The following is a 20,601-nucleotide window of genomic DNA, read 5'->3' as shown; positions in this document are numbered from 1 at the left end:
CTGCCTCTGGACCGGGCTCCCCTCGTCGTGTTTATGTGGCCCGGTGAGCGTGTGAGCCGCACCGAGCCGGCGTGCTCTTCCCCCGGCCGCGCGTGCTGCGTCCCGCCTGGCGTAGCTTGGGGTCGCAGCCGGCTCTCTGCTGTTCCGAGAAGGAATTTCGATCCCTGATGTGCTGACCTCTGGGGACTGTTGGTGGTGACAGACGCCCCCTCCATCCCAATTTGTAAATATTTGATGAAGAAGGGGTGTCTCCCGACCCATTACGTGTTGGGGGAGGAAATAAGGTCATCCATCGTGTGACGCAGTCCGCCTCCTTCATGCGACGTTCCCGGTAATGGGATGGAAATAATTCCGTGAAGGGAGACGCCACATGCAGCCCCTGGAGGTGGAGTGAGGGTTTCCATCCTGCTGGGTTCCGGGCACGTGCGCTCTGACGGGGGACCCGGGGCTTGGTGAGATGCAGCCAGTGTTCCTGTGACGTGGATCATCGTGTGCTGCTCGTTGGAACGGTGGCGGTGGGTGGTGGACGGGGCTGACCGCGCCCGAGGGTCATCGAGAGGTAGATGGGCTTCTCCTACGAGGTGCTCCGTGCTCGGGAGTCGCGAGTTGTGGTGCCTGTGCCGGACGGGGGTGGTGACGGCGCGGCGGCTGGCCAGGGTGTTGGCGGAGTTCGCACTCCGGCCTCAGGTGCCCTGGAGGCTCCCCCGAGTGAGGGGCTGTTGCGCCGATGGGCCCCCACCGTGAGTCAGGTTCCCCGTGACGCTCCGGGGCTGTGCCGGCCTGTGCGAGGCCACGGCCTGTCCAGGGGCCCGGCCCGATGGCCCCGGGAGCCGGGCTCGCATCCCAGGCTCGTCTGCTGCCGGGACGCCCAGACATCCCCCTGCCTGCCCTGAGCTCGCGCCTCGCTTTTGGGGGGAGGGTTATGTGGTTTGGTGCTTCTTGTGCTTCGGCCATTGATTATGTCATCGTGTGACCATATGGTGGGCACGTTCGCCCGTCGCGGTTGCGTCACACTGACCGACCCATGACGCCTGGGCCTCTCCCACATTTTACTTCCATCCCTGCCTTTTCCTGGCTCCTCGCCGCCTGCTTCGGTGACAGCGGTGATGGGGCCGGGCGCACGCTGCCACCACGGGGAAGAACACCAGGGACCTTGATGTCGTGAAAATCCGCCATCGCTCACTAGGCCTCCGTTTTCTCCGAGCTCTGGAGAGCCGAACGCCGTCTTGCTGAGCGTGTCTCCTCGGCTTTGGGTCCCCAGGCGCCGCGGTCTGAGCGGGCTGGGCCCCAGCCTGTCGGGTGGGCTTCGAGCTGTCCGGGCGAGGCCTGGGCCGCAGTGGCTGGCGTCTCCGTGGCGCAGCTCGCTCCTGCGGGAAGGTCTGCGTGTCGTCTGTGTGGCCTGCGCCTGGGAGCCCCGTGAGCCAGTAGCAAGTGGGGCTGACCGTGAACGGACGTGCACGCAAGGTGGCACTGTCCCGTGAGCGCGTCCTCTCAGGTGAGCTTCCCTTACAGGTGGGAAGCTGCAGCAGGGGCAGGGGACCACCGTCTCGTGGCCACTCACACTGGCCGCTGGGTCCGGGCCTCAGCTCCAGAGCTCTCTGTTCAGCGAAGGTGTCTGCAAAGACCGGGCAGGAGAAAACACCCGCAGGCCTGGCTGCCCCCTGCGCACCTCCTCCACGGAGCCGTCCAGTGCACCTGCGCGTGTGCGGACAGCGTGCCCGCCCCTTGGGGTAGCCTGGGCTCTGGAGGAGACGCGAGAAACCGTCGTGCGCAGGCGCTGGCCCGCCTCGAGCAGCGGGACCCGGGAGCCGGCCCTGGGGGCAGCCCTGGGGACGGCCCTGGGGACGGGGTGGCCTCACTCGGGCAGTGCCACCTGACGTCTCTCCGAAGTGCTCCTGTGCCATGGAGTGGCCGATTCTGGTTATTAACTCTAATGAGGACGTAGGGAACTTTAAACAAAAATGTGAATTATAAAGAAAATTGGGGCCAGGTCCTAGGCTGACGAAGCTGGCGTGGGGCTGCAGAGAGCGGCGGAAAGCAGCCCCTGCTGAACGAGATGCCCATGATGCTGGCATGTCCGGGGTTGCCGTTGTCACGCTGTGTGTACACGGGTGCTGCTTTTAAATAAGCCTCGGGAAGAGCTTTGCTCCTGCTTCTCCTGGGATGCTCCAGAGAGAGATGTCCTGGCAGGTGCATTTGCCAAAGCCTGGCCTCCCGGCCATGGTGCCCCGTCCCCCCAGGCTGCTGGTCCCTGTGCCTGTGGCTCCTGAGCTGGACGTGCATCCCGCGGAGCACAGAGGGGACCGGTGGACCAGTGACAGACAACGTGGGCACCAGGAGGAGGGGGACCCTTCTCTAGTGAGCAGAGTTGCTGTTGCTCCTGAAGTGCGACAGTGACCCGCAGACCGCCCGTGGGCAGCTCCGCCTGCCGCCCTCACCTGTGCTGATGTGCAGACTGCTTTTCTGTTGTGCTTTGTTTTAAAGTTTGCTCTAGACTCTGTGCCCCTGGTCACTTACTTGGAGGCTTCCGATTAGGAAGCAAATGAGGACAGCTTCTTGACCATCGCGTGGCTACCGGAGGCAACAATGGAATTGCCTGTGGTTTGAACTTGTCGGTGGATGGTGTCCATCTCCTGCAGGAGGCTGGGCAGTGTGCGGCTCCAGCCCCGGGCAGTGTGAGGTCCCTCGGGAAGTGTGGGGCTCCCCCCTGGGCAGTGCGGGGCCCCCCAGGCAGTGTGGCCATGGCAACTGCCTCAGCCTCTGGGGCAGGTGTGCTGGGTAGCCCGGGGCCTGGCCAGGAGCAGCAGGTGAAGGCAGGGCTATAGGGGCTGCCCTCTCGTGAGGAAAACTTGACATCATGAAAGAAAGAAGACACCATGGAGTCCTTCAGGGCTGGTGCCGAGCTCTGGGTCAGCTGAGCATCTTGCTGCAGGTCAGCAGCAAAGGGAACGCAGCGCTCCTGGGATGGCAGGACAGCGCAGGACAGCGGGGTTGCACCCTCTGAGCGTTCATGGAGCTGCAGGACCCCTCACCCCCACTTTGGAGGTTTAGGTAGTTGCCTACCCATGGGAATTTTGAGGGTACGGGTGCACCGCTGGTCACGTGTCCTGCACCTTGCATCCAGCAGAGTGACACAGAGCCTCTGGGTCAGGCCTCCCAGGCAGAGAGGGGACCCAGGCCCAGATGACTCTGTCATGCCCCCATCCTGGCCTCTGGGGGCCTCCCTGGGTCCCTGACAGGGACGGGGGCGGGGGGGCAGCCCAGTCTTTACATTGATAGTAGCATAAAGATAATTCTTTTTTTACATATAAAAATACACAGAAATGAAAGTTTTGTTATTTTTTTCCTGTGCCCCAGGGAACATCTTTTGGAAGCCTTCTAGATCACTGTTCCGTTCTTTGGCAAGAATAATCAAATATTGAATGTCAAGGGAAATGAGAGCAAATAGTTCCAAGATCCTCCGATTTAGACAGGCCTGGCGAGCAGCGTCTCTGAGTTTATCTGCTCCAAGAATCTTCCGGGCTCAGGTAGACAAACTGATTCTTGTGCCCCACCTGCGACCCCAGGGAAGCCCCAGGCCACCGGGAAGGACCACGGAGGTTTGTCATTTAATGACTGCGTTCCCCGAGGAAGAGCCAGAAATGATCAGATAAATGCTAAGGCCTGCAACAAAGCTCCCAAGGCTTCTTTTAAATGCCAGCCAGAGTTGTGACCCTGATCCCAGGAAGCCCCAACAGGCCTCTGAGGCTGCGGGAAATGTCGCAACCTTTAGAATCTAAGCGTCAGCACTTAGTTGGTCGCCTCCGTTTAAGAAAGAGACAATACCCACTGGAAGGGAAAGACGGAGGGAGCCGGGCAGTGGCGCTCCAGGGCGGGGGCCCTGTCCCAGGTGGTAGTGAGGCCCCCGGGAGCCTGCACACGCACCTGCCACTCTGGCTGTGCGGGACCTTACAGTCCTTTCCCGCCCAAGGGCCATGAGTCGCCCTGGAGCCTCTGTGCCTCAGTGTCCCCACCTTAGAGTGGGGACATCGGGGACGCTGGCGCCCTCGGTTCTGTGGTGCGTGAAGGTGTGGTCAGCTCCCGGGGGAGCCTAGTGCTCCTGAGCGCCAGCTCCTGCTGTCAGGAGCTCCCGGCAGCGTGGAGGCCGAGGCCTGTGGACCCCGAAGCCGCTCAGCCTGGCTGGCAGGAGGCGGCCGCGGCCCCTCCCGGTGGGCACATGCAGAAACCCTTTGGTGTGGCACGTCTGTTCTGTGGGTTTTGGTGAGAACGTTTTTTATTTTATTTTATTTTATTTTATTTTATTTTATTTTATTTTATTTTATTTTATTTTATTTTATTTTATTTATTTTTTATTTTATTATTTTTTTATTTTTATTTTTATTTTTATTTATTTTTTATGTATTTATTTATTTTTTAGGACGTTTTATTGAGGAAGTAAAATGACACCCCCCCCCCCCCCCCCGCGGGAGCAGTCAGCTGGACCCAGAGCAGAAGCTTTAGGGAGGTGCGCACACGGAAGCCACATGACAGGAGCCTTCTCTTTGAACAGCAGTGATGCTTTTGTTTCTTTTCTATTTAATCATCGAAGTAGGAACTACTTGTTTTAGGAAAATCTTAAAAGAATGAGCATATTTGCAGATGGGGAAAAAAATCTGTCCTGATCCTCTTGTCACCTGTCACTGTGGACAGCGCCGTGACCATAGGAGCCTGTTCCTGTCCTGTCCCCTCTTGTGTTCTTCTGTGCCCTGTTGGTTTCCCTACAACGGGGCTCTTGATGACTAGAAGATTTTGCTCGTTGGCATCTCACACTCACCATCTTATTTTAACCGTCTTTCCACATGGTAAGGAGACCCTCTTTGAGTGGCTGGTGGCCGTGAAATCGTATTGCCTGGGTGTCGTCCCGCGGGTGACCTGGGCGCTTCCCCCGTTGGACGCGTCGTGTTTGAGGCTCCTTGGTGACGATGCTCACCTCTTGAGGAAGAACAGCAGCCGAGCTTTTCTGGCCCTTGGCCCAGTGCTCCCAGCGGCCCTGAGGGAGCAGGCCACCTGGAGGTCTTCGGGCTCACCCCGGCCTGTCCTCTCGTGCTCCCAGGCAGGTTGCCCTGTGCTCCCTCTTCCGTGCCCTCTTGTCCAAGCCTTGCCCACAGTGGACTTCGGGGCACCTGCGCACAGTGCTCTGTGGCCTGCTGGCTGTCACTCTTCCTCTCTCCAGGAGGAGACAGCCTCACGCACCCAGAACCCCGGGCCAACCAGGCCTGCTCTTTGCCATCACCCTCAGTGTCTCCGTGCTCGGTGTGCACGGACGTGAACAGAGGGAGCTGACCAGGGGGCAGCGGTGAGGGCATGTCCAGTGGCTCCCTGTGTGCAGCCTCACCTCTTCTGGAGGGGGACGTGGCTGTCCCTTTGCAGGAACGTGGTGGTGGCTCCAGGCTCCTCGATGGGCTTGTGTCCTGGCTTTCGACCCACGGCCCCTTTGCCCGGTCCCCCCGGGCCTTTGCTCTCGCTGGTCCCTTCCCTGCCCAGCTCTCTAACTGCCCCGTGTCCATAGAGGGTTGGGCTGGCCAGTTGGGGACCCTGCCCTCTGGGAGCTGCCGTTGGGGGTTCACATCCACCGGGAAGGTGCTGAGCAGCTCTGCTAACATGGGGTTTTCTGGAACCCCAGGGCCTTGCAGGATGTTTCCAAATTAACCCGAAAAGCTGGGGTGGGGAGGCCCCCTGAGGGCTAAGAACCAGGGGAGCTCATTCTAAGAGTGGCCTTTCCACTGCATTACTTCAGGGAGTCCGTAGCCTGTGGGGTCCCCTTGGGAAGAGCAGTCGTGAGGCTTGACCGAGGGAGCAACAGCTGGGAAAGCAGCCTTTTCCCGGGTGGACTGGTGGTGGCCCCGGGCCAGTCGCGTTTCCCAGGGAGCCGGGGACCCCATACCACCAGGGAGCTGCTGCTGGCCCCACACCCCAACCCGCAGGCCAGGGAGGCAGTTCCGTTTTATTTCTCGAAGGATGTGCAGCTTCTTTTCAATTAAAAAAAAATTAAAACTGCATCTGATAGAGTTTCCCACTTACTGTTTGGGTGGTAACTAAAGTTGAAGCTGTGAGCTCCCTGCCCGAATCGGCTGGCTTTAGAGGGGACCGTCCACCCCAAACCCCCATTGAACAGCCTCGTTGGCTCCGAGGGTTTGCCTCGGTCCCGCCCCCATTCCAAAGAAGGAGGAAAAAAGAAAGACCCAGAACACACCCCAGGCTTCGGAGCGCTTCCTGAACCGCGCTTCCCCTGGCTTCTCTCGGCTTTGACGTTCAGCTGGCGCGGGGGCCTGGCCTGGCCACACCTGAAGATGTGTGTTTTAACTGACACAGGGGAGAGGCCTGTGCTGCTGTGACCCCGAGCCGCTCTGGGCCTGGCCGGGCCTGGCCTGGGCCCTGGGTTCCTTGGCTCGGCGCCCTGCTGCGACCGGGTTTACCCTCCGCTGCCCTTCTCCTCGCAGACGCTCTCGCAGGCCTTTGCGTCACGCCTCGAACAAACAACAAATGCTGAAAGGGTTTGTGTTCTCACCGCCCAAGAGCTGCCAGGGCACTTGGTTTACTTGGAGGCCGGGCCTGGGGGGGCCTCTGCGCCTCCCTGGGACAGTGTGCATGGAGCAGGGGGTGGCCTGGCAGGTGTTCCGGGAAGGCTGCCGCGGCGGAGCTCCTGCACACCCAGGCTCTGCCTGGGGGGCACCTCTGGAGCCCCCTTGGGGGGGCCTGTCCTGCCAGTGGGAGGGCACCCCTGCCCTGCCAGTGGGAGGGCACCCCTGCCCGGGGACCCCACAGGGAGGCCACAGACAAAGGAGGGGGGGTAGGAACTGCACAACAAAGGTTCTATTTTCATGCAAATGCAGCCAGCCGCTTCCAGGAGCGCTGCCAGTGGAGTTCAGCTGTACCAGGCTCTCTGGAGCGCAGGCCCTTTTTCTAGAAGGTGCTGCTGGACGTTTTCAGTCTTTACGTTATGTGGAACGTGTGGACTTGGAACGCCATACAAAGCACCCACGTCTACTTCCAGTGCTGCACCCCCCACCTGCCAGCCCGCGCTACGAAGTAGAAATTAACCTAAATTAGGAAGATAATTGTCCCCGTGTTAATTGTAGGTTGTCCTTTAGAGCTGTTTTCCTTTGCGAGGCCTCAGCAGCAGGCTGGCTGCAGGCCCTGCTGGGGCTTCCTGCTCGCCGGCGCCCCTTAGAGCCCGAGCTCCAGGAAGAGCCTTCCCGGGTGCCCTCCTGCGCCCTCCTCCTGGAGCCCCCGCGTGCCCCCAGCCCCACCCCCCCAGGGCAGTGGCACGCACCCAGCCCGGCTGTTCTCAGTGAGCCGGGGCACCGTCACGGCTGTCCTCTGTCCCGCGTGCCCGCAGCCTCCCCTCCCAGCCCCTGCGCCTGTCCTGGCCCCGTGGGCCCCCAGCGCCCCACACCCCTGGGGCCACCTCCCCCCCCCAGCTGCCCCCTGCCTCTTGTGGCTGCCCGCCTGCTAGCTCTGTCGTCAGCTGGGTGAAACTTTGGAAGTAAAAACCGCTGCCGCCGTCCTCCCCAGGCTGTGCACAGTCACTGCATGAGTGGCGTAAGCCCCAGCGGTGGTGCCGACAGTGTGGCAGCGGGATGTAGTGCTGTGTGTGATCCTTGTGTGCTGTGTGTGTGTCATGGGTATGACGTGTGTATGTGACGTGTGCGAGGCGTGTGTGAGGCATGTGACACCTGTGTGATGTGTATGTGACAGGTGTGATGGGTGTGATGCGTGTGTGAGGTGTGGGTGATGTCCCGTGGTGTCCCCCCAGCCCCCTCTCAGTGATAGCGCAGGCTCCCGAGGTCCTCAGTCTTACCACCTTCCTGCCTTTCGCACATGGTGAGGCGTCCTTCAACAGTGTAAAGGGGGCCGCTCGCTGCTGCTCGGTGGCCCCCCGATGGGGGCCCTGTGTCCCACATCACTGCTGCAGGGGGCCCCCACATTCCAACACGATGGCTGGGGAGGAATTAACTCAGAAGATGGAGTAAAGTCTCATAATATGGAAAATGTGAGCTCATATTCGGAAAAGAAATAATGAATTGAATTTAGTAAAAATTGTTGAGACGTTTGGGATTTTTAATTAAAAGACTTACTGTGGATAAAAACCATTTTTGGGATCTGAATCCGTATTAACTCTTGAAAGCTTTGTTCTGTTTGGAAGCTCCAACTGGAAAGCAACGCGTATTCCCTGTAGCTGACGGCCTCATTTATGTTTTTCTCTCACTTGATTTATCTAAAGCCAAAGTGGTGAGTGAAGATTATGACACTTTTTAAAACATAAGCCACGGTGGTGACTCCCGGAGGATGGGGTCAGCTCAGCGGGACTGCAGAAGTTACGGCAGGTGTGTGTGCCCCTGTCTGGGGCTGGGGGGCCCCGTGTCAGCAGCGGGGCACGCTCTAGGCCCCGGGGGCACGGAGTCCTGGGTGACCTTGGGAAGTCCTTGGGCTCAGGTCCCCGAGCAGGTGGAGAAAGGTCTGCTGCTTATTCCTTCCCCACCTGCTGCCCCTTCTCCTGGGCTGGAGAGAGTCGTCTGTCCCTTTTCGACAGCACAGTGCGGGGCACACATGCCTCTGGACTTCAGTGGAGGCTTTGGGACTGAAGGAACATTCGCTTCCACTTCCGTTGTTGGAAACACAGAGGTTACCTGTGAAAGTGGTCCTCCTAAATGACACCTGGCCTGAGCTGGCGCGGCCTTTCCTTTTGTGGTTGGGGCTTTACTGCAAACAGCAACAGCAGAAACCTCTTGTGCCTCCAGGCCCTGAAGGTCCCGTGTGTATTCCCTCCCCTGACCCTTCAAGCTTCGTCTCCAGTTCAAGCCTTCGATTTTTGAGTGTATGGTGTGAGGTAGGGGTTTGCTTTTCTTTTTTTTTTTTTTAAAGATTTTATTTATTTATTAGAGACACACACACACAGAGGCAGAGACACAGGCAGAGGGAGAAGCAGGCTCCCTGCGGGGAGCCCGATGCGGGACTCGATCCCGGGTCTCCAGGATCACGCCCTGGGCCAAAGGCGGCGCTAAACTGCTGAGCCACCCAGGCTGTCCGGGGTTTTCTTTTCCCATTTTGATAACATTTGTAGGAAACCCCAGGATGGGGACGCTACCTGCCTGCTGAGGCGGAGGTCAGGTTCCCTGTGTTCCTCCGTCTTCTGCCCTCACCTCCGGCCTGGGTCCTGGGGCCTCTGGGCATGACGACTCCCACACCTCAGCACCCAGACACGTTCCTTTGAAAAACCAGTGCTGGGGAGGCGCCTCAGTGCCTCAGTCGGTTCAGCATCCAACTCAGGTCATGGTCTCAGGGTCGTGAGATCGAGCCTCGTGTGGGGCTCCATGCTTGGTGGGAGTCTCCTTGGGGTTCTCTGTCTGCACCTCACCCCTTCCCTACGTACTTGCTCGCTCTTTCTCTCTCTGTCAAATAAATACATCTTAAAAAAAAAAAAAAACAAGTGGTAATTTGAGTAGAATTGCATTGACTATATGGGTGAATTTGGGGAGAATTGGCATCTGCATGGTATCAAGTCTGCCCATCCGCCACGTGCTTGTCATCTGTTGGTTGGCACGTCTATAATGTCTTCCAACAGATTTTTATAATTTCCCTCAACGCAGGCCTTGCATGTGTTACATTACATTTATTCTTTGGTGGGTTCTAGGGTCGTTTTTCCTGTTGTAGACGATACCTTTTTTTTTTTTTTTTTAATTAAGTTTTCTACTGCTGGTCTATGGAAACACAGTTGAGTTTTGCATTTTATTTCTATATCCAATCACTTTCTCAAAGTCTTAGCATTTCTGAAAGTTTTTCCTGTAGATCTTTGGGGTTTCGGAGACAAAGAACATTAACTGTAACCATGACAGATTTGCTTTCTAATTACTGTGTTTATTTTCCTTGTCTCACTGTGCTGGCTGAGAATCCCAGTTCCGCTTGGAGGAGGAGCGGGAAACGGGGCTTCCTTCTGGCGTCCCTGACACTCAAGGGAAGGCCTCTGACACGTCCCCGCTTCGGAGGGATGGTCGCCAGAGGTTAGCGTAGATTCCCCCGCAGTGAAGCTCACAGATGCGTGTGTTTGGGGAGCTGGGTGCTTTCACAGCACCCACGACAGGATCATGTGGTTTCCCTTTAATCTCTTCAAGTGTTGGATTATCCATCCTTTTTTTTTTCGTTGTAGACCCATCTTGCTTGTGATCAATACAGGGGTTTTTATATCTGACCCGATTAGGCTTGGCAGTGCTGTAGGGTTGTTCTGTCTTTCTTAAGAGTTGCTTTTGCTCCTGATTTTCCCTCTTCAGTGTCAAATTGTTTGATCCTCTGGAAGTGTTTGCATAAGGTTAGAACGGTCTTGCAAGATTGGAATAATTCTTAGATTTTTGGGGTTCATGTTTTCTTGGTGGGTTGATTTTTAACTGTTGGGTAATATCTCTAGTAGCTACTAATAGTCTGAGTTTCTAATTCTAGGGGTATTGAAGGTCATTTTTAGGAATTGGCCTGTTTCATCAGAATTTTTTTTATTATTTTATTGTATTTTATTTTTATTTCAGAATTTTTATTTTTTTTTCATTTTTTTATTTTTTATTTTTTTTAAATTTTTATTTATTTATGATAGTCACAGAGAGAGAGAGAGAGAGAGAGAGAGGCAGAGACACAGGCAGAGGGAGAAGCAGGCTCCAAGCACCGGGAGCCCAACATGGGATTCGATCCCGGGTCTCCAGGATCACGCCCTGGGCCAAAGGCAGGCGCTGAACTGCTGCGCCACCCAGGGATCCCCAGAATTTTTATTTTTATAGCCGTGGACATGTTCATGGTATTTTCTTACCTTTTGAAATCTCTGCTGAATTTGTAGTGTGTGTCGTTTTCAGTGTCAACCATTATTTATCCTTCTTTTTCGGTCAGTCTTTGTTTTATTAAATTTCTTGAGAGTTAACTCTAGACACTGTTGATGTGTGAGTCTGCTTTCTAGGTTTTCCTTTTGCTCTTGGGTTCCTCCCACCTGCCAGAGGGTGTAGTGGGCTGTCCTTTCCCTCTGGAGACCCTGTGGGCAGCTCATGGGCTCGCAGCTGGTGTAAACTACGCATTTCCCTCAGGTTTCGTGTGCAGTGTATCCGTAGGCTCGACACCCAGCATTGTTATCTTCATTCTGGTTGTTCAAAGTCACATTGACAGCGGGCCCCTTTCGCAGGGTATAAGGAGAATGGCACTTGGTCCCTCTGGTCTTCTTTCTAAAGACACACACTCCAGTGTAATCACGACAAAAACACCCCACAAGTCCCAATTAAGGAAAATTCGACAAAATATCTGGCCTGTGTTCTTCAAAACGGTCAAGGTCATCAAAAACAAGGCAAGTCCGTGGAATAGTCCCAGCTGAAGGGAGGCGAAGGAGCCGTGACCGCGGAATGTCGTGTGGGTCCCGCATAGGATCTGGGACATAAAGAGGGTATTAGGGAGACACTAAGGACATCCGAGTGAAGTGTGGGCTTCCGTTCATGGTCAGATGTTGGCTCCTACCTGAACAAATGCACCATCCCAGTGAGACTTCGGCTCCACCCAGCCCTCCACGACGCTCGATCCCCAGCCCCGAGGCCGGGCCCGTCTCAGCTCGGTGCCCCAGGTCCGGCTGTCCACACCCTCCCGCGCCCCGGGCCAGCCGTCCACGCCTTAGCTCAGCACCTTGGGTCCAGCCGTCCTGTGTCCCGGGCCTCCCCCAGGCCGGGTCACTGCCTCCCTCCCTGCGCCCAGCCCTCAGGGGAGCCCCGGCAGCTCTGGCGGGGAGCAGGTGTGTATGGGTTACCTGGGAATGTTTGACTTGCCCTCATTCGGGAAGGATCGTTTTACAGGATCTTAAGATGATCCTCTTTTATCCCTTCGTGCCCGTCAGGTGACCCTTCCTCTGGCCTCTGGCTGCTTCTGCCTTGGCGCCTTTTCTGACTGGCTGCTGGTGGCGCCCTCGTGTCCCTGTCACGGCTGTGTGACCGTGTGTCTGGGGTGCGGACGCAGTTATTCCCTTGGTGTATGTTCCCCTGTGCCCGTGTGTTGTGTCTCTCATCAGCCCTAGAAATCCTGAGCCTCTAGCCCTCAGACCTGGCCCCGCCAGCCCCGTCCCCAGTCCTGAACGTGGGTGCTGCCCCCACCCCCTTCCTCCCGCCCCCCAGCTCTCCCTGAGTTCTCACTCCCAGTTTTGCCTCTTTTTTGTCGACTATATTCTTCATCACTGTCTTCTAATTCAGTTTGTTTTCTTGTTGAGTTGTCAAGGTTTCCACTGCTTCAACTACCCATTGAGATTAAAAAAAAAAAAATCGTTTAAATGATTTTAAATCCATCATCAGTTCACTTAAATTATTTTTGAAAGTCTGTGTTGTTCTTTTCCTAAAATGATTGATTTTGACAGTTTTGTCACATTCTTTTTTTATTTCTTGACTTTGAGAAATATCTTAGTGAACTTTATATTAACTCAAAACATCTACACAGAAGAATGCGCTTGAGTGGATGACACATTAGTGGGAGTATTTCCTTCAGAGTTCCAGGAATAGTAGCGTGTGTCCTGTTCCCAGTAGTACTTGTGTCTCAGGTGTGTGTGACCCTGGCCGCCGACACCCCCTGCCCTCCCATCGTTCTCATGTGCTTGCTTGTCTCTGCTCGGAGCCCAGGCGCCCTTGGCCTCCCTGCGTGAACAAGGGTCAGGATGGATGAGGCCTTCTTCAGGAGCTCCGTGGGCTTCCCAGGTAGTCCAGAGTTGGTGTCCGGCTGGGAATGCCGCGCCCACGGGGTGGGGGGCTCCCTAACCGGCACCCCGCCTCTGAGCCCAGACCAGCGCCCCCTGCTTCAGCTTTTATCTCTCCACTGTTTCTGGCTCCTTGGGGGTCCCTTCCCCGCCGGTGAGTCCAGCAACACCACTTTACTCAGAATCTGGGTTTTCATGGGAGAGCTGGGGGACCTGTCCACCTGCCGTGTCCTTGAAGAGAGTGTCCCCATGAGCCTGGCCTGGGGCCCGAGCACGCTCAGACCCTTGGGCCCTTCTTCATTTTTCTCTATTGAAGCTGAGATGCCAGGAGCGGCCGTGTCCCCCTCGTGGGCGTCCGTGCCTGCACCTCACCTCATTGTGCTCTCCTGCCCCATGTGGCCCCCCCTTAAATCTGCTGTGTCCACAACCCCTCCTCCCCAGGACGGCACAGGCTGCAGGAGCCAACATCCCCTTTTGCTTCCCGGTTTCCCCCAGACTTTGTACCCCAACCCCGGGGGCTCTCCCCGTCCCCCCCGCCCATCTCTGCCCTCCCTGCTCTCGGACTTTGAGCCAGGCCTGTGCAGGCGCCCAGCCGGCGGCCTTGTCAGGACGGATGGTGGGCGTGTTCTGCTCAGCGGATTGTCAGGTTGATGGGTACGTCATACACGTCATGTGTTGACTCCCATCCCGCCCTTGATCCCAGTCTCTCTTTTCCCCAGGAATACCTCTCCCTTTTCTTGAATTTCAGGCATTTGTCTCTGGCTTGCCTTCTGAGGAAGCTGAGCCTCTAAATACACTCTACTTGCTTATCTTAAGAACACAGCAGTGTCACCTTCCCCGCCCCCGTGGCCCCCCCTGCTTGTCACTTCCTGCGTTATCCCAGGTGTTGGCAGATGTGCTTACAGGTAATGTCCCATGAGGACGCTCTGGAGTGTGAAAATGCAGACCGGGATGTGTGGCTGCCACGTGTCTGGTGCTGCTTTGTGCCCTGGGGAGTCCCTCGGCCTCAGCTCCCACCTGCCCCTGGGGTGTCACCTGTGGTGTGTGCCGCCCAGAGTCACACGGTGCCAGCACAGCCTCATCTCCTTGGCCTCTTGCCTCTGCTTCTCTTGCCATGGACGCCCAGGGGCACTTGATGGGCGGTCATGCATGCCACCCGGCCCAGGTGGCAGCTACCCGACAGGGTCACCCTTGAGCCCTGAGGGGTGGGAGCCAGTGGGGGAGTGCTTGCCCCACTCTCCCCCCAGAGACACAGTCCTGACGTGTTCACCTGAGGCTTGTAGCTGGGTCTGCTTGAGTGGGCCAAGCAGCCGCTATGTGGGCACACGTCCCGTCCCGGCCCACCCTCCCCTACCCTGCTTCACTGCCTGCCCCTCACCCCGGCTCCTCCTCCCCTCCTGCCTGGAGGGGGACTCGGGTCCAGAGAAACTGGGATGCTCGGGCCACATGGAGGAGAGTGCAGCCCACGCCGACAGGTGTGTCCCCATCTCCTGTTTGCTGCCAGCGCCCTGGAGTCCAGCAGGGCCCCGCTCCCCTGGCCGCAGCAGCCCATCCTGGGGGTCCTTCCAGTGCTTCTCAGTGTCTCCATGGCTCGTGACGAGGAGGGGAGAGTGGACCTGGCGCGCCGTTGGCAGCAGTTGGACATTTTGCACCGTTTTTGCAGAGGCGCTGGTGTGCACCACCCCTGGCTGGGGGGCCCTGCCACGTGCACCCGGGTGTTGGCCTCCTCCGCCGCAGGGGCGGCCGTGTGGGTCAGCCGTCCAGCTCCGTGTCCGGGGCAGCTCCGTCTCACACCGCTGACACACGCAGCTCTCCGTGTCCCCGCGGGCCCGCCCTCCAGTCCAGGCGCTCTGGCGAGGCGTCCAGGAGCGGGTTCCCGTTTTCTCCTTCACCAGCCTGGACGTGCGGTTGGTCACCCCTTCTGATGGCTCCTCCTGCAGGACGCTGGTCTCTCAGGTGGGCAGATGGGCGGCCACTGTCCCTGCCAGCTCATTGCCCAGCGCGGCCACTGCGGTGGAAGGACGTGGATTGATGGCTAAGTCGGACTGGAGCCAGAGGTCCCGAGGACGGGGGCCGTACCGCCTCTGGATTGTTTGCCCGTATCGCGCCCTGATCTGGCTGGGCTCTTCCGTGCCTTCGCGGTGGAAGGGCCGAGTGTGCTCAGGTGCCTGCTTGCCCAGCCGGTGGGCCCCTCCAGACGGCCCCCGAGGGGCCCTGCTGCCCCGCTGTCCTGCACCCCTGCCCTCCCGGCCTCTCCCTCTGCCTGGAATCTTTCCCTTCCTGATTTTAGGGACTCCTCGGTGCCCACCTGGTTCAGGTGTTAGCTCTAATCCCTCCTTCGCGAGAAGCCCTCCCAGCTGCACTCCTGCACCCCTGTGGGGCTGCTGCCCACGCTTCTTGACTAGCACACTTGGTAGTTCATCGTCAGACCTCCCGAGCGCTGCAGGGAGCCGGCCGCCGGGCTTACTCCGTGTCCTCGGCTGCGGATGCACGGCCTGCGTGGACGCCACCAGTGGTGAAAGTCCTAGAAGGACTGCACCGTTTAAGATGGCACACCCCCTGCTTCGGGACACTTGGAAGACTTGGAGTCGGCTGTCCACAGTGGACGCTGGGGACCAGTGACACATTTTCTGGGGCAGGACAGCAGTGCCCCCGTGTCCCTCGGCAGGAGGGTCCCCCAGGCACTCCCAGGAAGGTTTGGTTTCCTTCGCCGTCCTCCCAGGTGGCTCTGAGGCCTCAGTGTTTGGAGCCCGAGGAGGGCGAGCAGCCTGTTTCATGGGTCATGTGTCCTGTGCCCTGGCTTGGCCCCTGGAGGGACCCCGGGGCTCGGGGTCGTGTGTACCAGGAGCGCTGAGTACCAGGCAGCTGGCGCCCGGAAGCCGCTCCGCGGTCACCCACATTCTCGGTGGAGGTTAGCACGAGGCCGCCGGGGACGAAGAGTTGAGGGTGGGGGGCTGGCTGGCTGTGGTTGAGCCTTGCAGGAGCGCGAGGCATGTCACTTTTGTCCTCGTCTCGTGGGTTGTTGGCATAATTACAAAAGAGAGAATGTAAAATGTAAATTTCCAGATGGCGTGTTTGTTTGTTTTTTGACCAACATGTTTTCCATGGTTGACAAAACAGAGCCAGCGTGCGTCTCAGGTGATAGAAGGAGCTTCCGTCAACACGTGCGCCGGCCCTCAGCTGACAAGCTGGAAGCCCAGCGCCCCTGGCCCTGGAGAGCGGGATCCCGGGTCCTGTCCGCCCAGGTTCGCGGAGCCAGACGGCCCTGGGAGGGGATGCACGCTCCCCATGGACCCAGGTTATTGGGTCTGGAAGGTGGGGGCGTCGGGCGGGTGGGGGGACATCGGAAGTGTGGCGTTCAGGGCTCCTTCTGACATTCCTGAACATCCCGCAGGAGGCCGGGCGGAGGCCCACCAGGGGGCCCGGCGGTGGTGGTTTTTCCCACAGTGATTACCTCTAGTTAGATATGCACCTGGCTGGCACCGTCCGTGTCCCTTCTGCTCAGGGTGTGGGCACACGGCCTGCAAACCCGCCGTCTGCGTCTGCCCGTGGCCCTGCCGGCGGGGCCCAGCCTGGGTCCGCTCGTCGCCCACTCGCGGGAGACCGTCCTCTGTGTCGGCCGCGCTGGGTGTGGCTGGAGGCCCGCCGCTCCGCCGCTCACTGGTGTCATTTTCCACCACGCCGCGCCCCCCCCCCCCCCCCGCCCCCAGCGGCCCTCCCTCTGCCCCGGATCATGGAGGGAGGACAGTGAAGAAGGCAAACCGGGAAGTCAGCAAACCGGGTCAGAACCCCGGCCCTGCGGCCTAGATGCTAAGTGATGGGAACATCGCTTGGTGTCCCGGAGCCTTGGTTTTTCCCATCCGGGAGATGGGTAGAGGGCCACCTGGTGCGCGTGCTGTGTGCCGAGGGGGTTGGGGATCAGCTTGTAGCCGGCTCGTGGACTCCTTGAATAATTCATCTCTTCAGTCGTGGTTTTCAGCTCCTGGAAGTGAGTGTCCTCTGCTAGAGGTGAGCCCCCTGGGGACTGCAGGTCACGGCTTTGCTTTTCCAAGTAAGAGCTGTTCTTAAATTTGAGTTGAAGGTGCTCTGAGGCCGGCATTCGGAGACGGGAGGGGGGCTGGGGGGTCGGCGTGTGCGCGGCCGCGCTGTGCTGCCATCTCCTGACTCCCCTGCCTGGGGACCTGTGGCCACACCTGCCCTGCCCTTCTCCTTGTCTGCACCCTGGATCCTACTGTTAACTGTTCCGGGGGAGGCGTGCTGCATAAGTGCTTACGGGCAGGGGAGCAATTTTTGAGGGAGGCTCCAGAACCTTCCTGGAAGGTAAGTTAAAGCAGGCCAGAACTTGGGGCAAGTACTTTGACGGATGCAAAGATGTCTTCGTGCTCAAAATTTTTTTTTTTTTTTTTGCAAATTGGATTGTCAAGTATTTTTTAAACCGGTGTAGTACTCCACATAGCCCTGTAGAGATCCCGGTTGGCAGAGGCACCTCTCAGCGGAGGGGCCCCCTCGGAGCTTGACCGAGCCCCGTCCTTCTCACCCACCTGGCTCGACGCTGTCCTGTGATGTGTTTTCTCGCCCTCCGTCCCTGGTGGAGGGCTTTGAAGACTCGAACGGTCTGAGCCCGCGGTGAACGCACGCTGCTTTCCCAGAACCCCGGCCTCCAGGTGGCCGTGGCCGGTGGGCGCTGCGTGGGAGGTCGGCCCAGCGGGAGAGCAGAGTTCCCTAACTTATTTATTTCGTCTCCGCCCTCCCTGAGAAGCTGAGTGCTGGCCGTGGTGGAGGCCAGAGGCTGCCGCCCGGGTCTGGGGTGGGGGGGTCACCTGCCCGCTGAGCTGGCTGAGCCACCTGCGCCCCCTCCGTGGTGTGGGCGGGCTCCGACCTGGCCGGCCCACGGAGGCGCCCCCAGAAACCCGGTCCCTGCCGCGGAGGCAGAGGTGTCGGGAAATTCGCGCTGGGCCATGGGATGCGAGCGTTGCGGGTCATGGTGTGCCGCGGCGGCGACACTGCGGGGACCCCCAGGGTGCTCTGTCCTGCCCACCCGGCCGCGCCTCTGGGAGGTGTGGCCTCACGTGTCCCCCTGGGCCCGGGCACAAGACCTGCCTCCCCTCCTGCCATCGGCCCCTCGACCCCTGTTGTGGGGGGGGAGCTGAAGAGCCGATGAGCTGCTGGGCCCTTATCCTCCCGGAGTGTGGCTGTCCCGCGGCACGGGGCAGGGATCCTGCGTGGGTTCTCTTCCTTCGGTGCCCGGGGCAGCCCCAGGACTCCCAGGCCAGGTGGACAGCTGCGGCTTTCAGGGCCCGGAGCAGTTTCGAGGACAGTCCCCGTGCTGCCTGCAGATGCATGTGAGGCCTGGGGGCAGGCGAGCTTCCCGGGGCCCCAGGAGGGAGGGGAGGTGCCCCAGAGCCGGCTCCTGAGCAGTGTCCCCCCCCCCCGCCCGATGCCACAGCACTGCGTGCACCTATGTGTGCGTGAGTGTGTGCGGGTGTTCGGTCGGGGCCCGGGTTCTGTAGGGTGTGCAGGCAGGCACGGTGTGCACGGCCCTCAGGCCTGCCCTGGTCCTGGTGTCACCCCCGCCCCCCCCGACTGCTGTTGGGTTCTGCCCCGAGGCTCAGTTCTGCAGGGGGTTGTGTCCAGGGAGCCCGCAGGCCGCGCAGAGCCTCACCTCCAGCCGGGAGGGAGGCCTTGTCTCTCCACGGCTGATGAATGTGTTTTGGGGAAGGCACCCGCGGCCGCGTGGGGACATTCCTCGCCGGCTGGGGGGTGGTCAGGACCTCCGTGACCGTAGCGCAGCTCGCCAGGCAGCACTCTTGGGCTCCCTTTCCACGCTGCCAGCTGCCCAGAGGCCTGGGCCCAGCAGCCCGCCCCAGGGAGGGAGGAGGAAGGGGCTGAAAGCAGGCTGGAGAGTGAACCCCTCCGTTGTCAGTGCGGGCCGGGCCACGCCTGCCTTAGTGGACCAGCACGCCGGGGCTGGCCTGCGTCCCTGGGGCTCCCGTGCTGTCCCCGCCCAGCCTGGTGCTCCCGTGGCCCTCCCCACCCCTACCTCCAGGGAGTGCATCTGGCCCCCGTGACTGCACACGCTCCTCCGGCCTCATCTGCTGCTCCCGTGCTCAGCACCCCTGCACCGTGCTCTCTGAGCCAGCTGCGCCTGGAAGGAGCTGGCCCACCCGCCACCTCGTCTGTGCCCCTTGGCGTCCAAGGCCTCACCCCCTCGGGGACTCTTGCTCCCCGCCTGAGGCAGGTGGCGGTGGCAGCCGGCACCCGCACCCCCGCCCGGGAGCGCCCCGCACACCGACGGCGCAGGTACGGGCCTCCCGCCACCCTGCCCAGCCGTGGTCTGCCGCAGGCCTAGGGTCTGAGTGTTTCTTTGTCTGGTAACGCGCCCGCCGTCACGGTCTTAGGAGCCCGTCTGTGTGCGTATACGTGAAAGTTCAAAGGGGCCAGGCCTCCTGGAACCCGGGGCTGCTTCTTGGTGACTCAGCAGTCTTGAGCTCCTGCCATTTCTGTGCGAGCCCTGTGCTGGGACGATTATGAATCATCCGCTTGCCTCTTGATTTGCGTCAATCAAACCACATGTGAAGAAAGCAGCAGTGAGCAAGGCTGTGCCGGCAGCTTGGCGTCCAGCGTGGGGGACACTGGCCAGGGACAGCCTCAGAAGGCCGGCCCGCCGCTCGCCCCGGTGGTCTGGGCTGCGGGCCTGGGATGGCTTCCGGCCCGGGCCCTCCGCCCCCTCGCTTCCCCTCCCGAAACCGCTGTTAGCCACGCAGGAGATGGGCGCAGTGGTAATTATGGCTCTTTCTGCTCTTTACTGGTTTCCTATGTGTAATCCTGCGGCCAGCGGGACACATTTACAGTTATGGGAATGTTTACTGGTTCGGGCACAGCCGCTGGTCTTTTCTTCCCTGTCGCAAAATCATTTTAGGACATGGCCCTTTGAAAAGATTCCTTGTAAGGAGGACTTAATTAAGCCGGGATGCCAGCCGGGCCCCGCCCCCGCGGCGCTGGCGGGGGGTTGCTCCCCAGTGGGCAGGGCCCGGTCCCGCGGGGCGCCCCGGGAGGCCACGTGGGGCGGCCGTGACTTTGACCCCGTGGGCCCCGGGTTGAGGTGCGCGCTGGCGGTGGGCACGGAGGCAGCCCTGCCCGGTGGCCGCCGAGGGAGCCCCGCGGCCCAGGGCACCCCGGTCCCGTGGCTCGCTGGTCTGTGTAGTTTCGTAGGAAGTAGGCAAAGTACGTTGTCATTTTTACCGTAAAGTTGGCTGTTGTTAGGATCGTAGTTTGGATCGTGGCTGATGCTCTGGCTGATCCCAGCTGGAACAGCTCTGGAGGAGGACACCCCGCGCCCGCCGTCCCACCACCGCCTCTCCGTGAGCCCACGCCTCTGCCCTCCTGGCAAGGGGGCCTCCGGGCACGGGGAGCTGCCCTGGGTCTTGCCCCCTCCCGGCCGTCGACGGCAACATGCCGACGTTGGGCTGCTCCAGGGAATTAGGGCAACTGAAGTGCTCGCAGGCGCTCTGTTTCTGGAAGCTTCTCTCTGGACGGGCTTCGAGAGTGCGGCCTCCCGTGACCGTGAGCCCAACAGACACAGCGGCCAGGACACAGGACAGATGCACACCCGAGTCCAAATCCAGCCCCTTCCTTGGGTCTCTTTGTGTTTTTTATTATGTAAAATGTGCTACATTTGTGAAAGTGGAAGACGGAACCTGAAGGACCAGGTGGCCTTCCCTGGGCTTCAGCAGCGGCATCCAGGGCCGGTCCTGCGCCGGGTCCCTCCCCGGGCCGCCCGGAAGCGATTCTTGCAGCGATACAGACGCTAAAAGGCTGGGACTCTCTCCAACGTGGAGTCGTCTTGGGGCTGCAGAGGGATGCTGGGG

The 20,601-nt window shown here is 59.5% G+C and overlaps 1 protein-coding gene across 7 annotated transcripts in view; it reads left to right on the top strand.

Moving 5' to 3' along the window:
- The window catches only part of HDAC4 (histone deacetylase 4), a 273,236-nt gene that overhangs the window by 79,807 nt on the left and 172,828 nt on the right, over positions 1-20,601 (top strand). The window contains exon 1 of one of the 7 annotated variants that reach the window (XM_077869468.1): positions 19,320-19,512. The exons of the other annotated variants lie outside the window; for them this stretch is intronic. The gene's annotated coding sequence lies outside the window, so the exon portion shown is untranslated. Of the gene's footprint in view, positions 1-19,319; positions 19,513-20,601 lie in introns of those variants that run through there. 7 annotated transcript variants of the gene reach the window in all.

This window comes from Canis aureus, chromosome 24 (assembly GCF_053574225.1).
Source record: "Canis aureus isolate CA01 chromosome 24, VMU_Caureus_v.1.0, whole genome shotgun sequence".
Lineage (NCBI taxonomy): Eukaryota > Metazoa > Chordata > Mammalia > Carnivora > Canidae > Canis > Canis aureus.
Note: the sequence above shows the minus strand (reverse complement) of the source record. Positions and strands in the feature narration are given on the sequence as shown.